Below are 2334 nucleotides of genomic sequence, written 5' to 3'. Positions count from 1 at the left end.
AATATGCTTTTATTTATTGTGTTATTTATTTATCATATTTTTTGCCTTTTTAATTATCACAAAAAGGGGGAGAATTAATTTGGTTAAATATTCAAATTGGCTAAATAAAAATTGATTATGTGATAAAAAATTTGTTTAAATTATTGTTACATTAAGGGTTAGCTTTTTATATGTATTTCAATTACACTTTAAATCTCCTGTTTAACCAAGTTTTGTGATTATCAAAAAAGGGGAGATTTTTACGCCTTAAACGCATACAAATCTCTTAAATGAGATTAATGTTTTTAAGGCGATAACTTATCTTGTTTTGATAATTACAAAACTAGGTTATTATTTCTAATCGTTTAAAGTGAGACTTTGCAGATTAGATTATTACAAACATTGTTATAGTGAAGAACATTGCAAAATTTACTGAGCTTTTTCGAGTCATTCAATTCCGATCTCCACCAGTCATATTAAAATTTAAGATGCTCAAAAGCTACGGTTCAAATCTCAACTCAATCCAACGGACGGATGTGGAGTTATGAATTTTTCAAAAGTGCCACGAAGAACATGAAGCAAAAATACGACAAAGTAACTTCAGAAAAATACTGGAATCGTTTTAGACTTCCAAATCCGATCTCCACCTTTCACAATGGAATTCATGATGTTCTAAAGCTACTGTCCAAATTTCAAGTCGATCCGAAGGACGGATTGTGAGATATGAATTTTTGAAGTTTGTCGCGCAGTCTGAATTATGCCGAACGGACGCAACAAACTTAGGAACAGACGCAACGTTCCTTGTCAAGAACACGATCCAATTTTTAAGGAAAAAAGTCATCCGACAAAAGCCGCAATGCGCCGAACAGACGCAACGAACCTACGAACAGACGCAACGTTTGTCACCAACACCGGAAGAATTTAATGTGCGCCGAACGGACGCAATGATGGCCCGAACGGACGCAACGAACCTGCCCGAATTTTCAGCTATAAATACATGCCATTTGAAGTCATTTGAACTCACCAATTCACTCTCATCTCTCATTGCAAGCAACATCTTCTCCTTAAAGTATTCAAGTGATAGTTGAGCGTTTTATTCAAAATCGAGGGTTGTTTGTAATATTTCGTGAGTTGGTTGCTCGGTTGTTGTAAACACTTGTGTGTGAAGCCAAGTGTATTATACGAGTGTTGTGGCTATCCTTGGAGACCTTAAGGCCAAGTGTTGATTGTATCGGCGCGGTGATCGTGTTGAGTTGTACGGCTATCCTTGGAGCCCTCGAGGTCAAGACGTTGAAGTGCTAGTGGATCCTTGGTTAATCGATCTTAACCAAGAAGGGGAGACGTAGACGATTTATCGTCGAACTTCCATAAACATCTCTTATCTCTTTTACTGTTTTATTTACATTATGCATTTATTTACTGCACTTATATTTGATTGTTTTAAGTCTTCCGCTTGCGTACTAGCATAATCGCTTTAAATTGCTAAAGTTGCCAATAGAACCAAAAACCCCCCCCCCCCCCCCCCCCCCCCCAATTAGGTTCTAACACACACAAGTCAATAATCAGGGAAAACAATGATCTCAAAGTAAAATCAGATGTCAACCACACAACATAAGTAGATTACCAAAAAGAAAAACAAAGTGAATCTTACTCACATCAACGTGTGGCTCTAGAACCGAAGAAAATTTCAAGAAGTATAAAACATGAATGAGATTTTATTAAAAAGTTCGACCAATGTCAAAGTAGTTGAATACAACGCTGACTGATGTCATACGAATTCATAAATGAACAAAGAAAGTGCAAAGAAATTTCGAATACTCAAAAGTATATGTTGCAACGGATTTGAGCACAAAAGGAAAAAGGAAATAATGATCGAAATAATAGTTCACATATTTGAAAGACTCATAGTAACCGACTCACTATTTCCAAAAAATCATATTTGCCCAAATAACAAAAGAAAACTCAAACTATCCATAATAATATAAAACCAAGTTCGTATCTCAAGTCTTCACATGAGTTCTATTCATAAACTTAACTGGCTAAACACATGTCTAGAAATTTCCAAGCAAAATATACACTTAGTTTTATCTGATTAGAATCCAGCATAAGAAAACTTACAATAATAGCACACAATTAATATTTTATAATACGCAAGTTTAATATTTTCCAGCAAACTCCTACAAATTCATCAAAATTATTCGTACTACCTAATAACTCAAACAACAACCACATACTACTTAAAACTAGAAGGAATATTGGTACCCCAACTTTGTTTAACTTGAAATTGCATGCTATAAAATAAATAGTCAAATAGTACACTTTAAACTATTGAAAGATATTTTAAACAATAAAAAC

The sequence above is a fragment of the Henckelia pumila genome, chromosome 2 (assembly GCF_033568475.1).
Source record: "Henckelia pumila isolate YLH828 chromosome 2, ASM3356847v2, whole genome shotgun sequence".
NCBI classification, from domain to species: Eukaryota; Viridiplantae; Streptophyta; class Magnoliopsida; order Lamiales; family Gesneriaceae; genus Henckelia; species Henckelia pumila.
The sequence above is the reverse complement of the archived record's forward strand: the minus strand, read 5'-3'. Positions refer to the sequence as shown.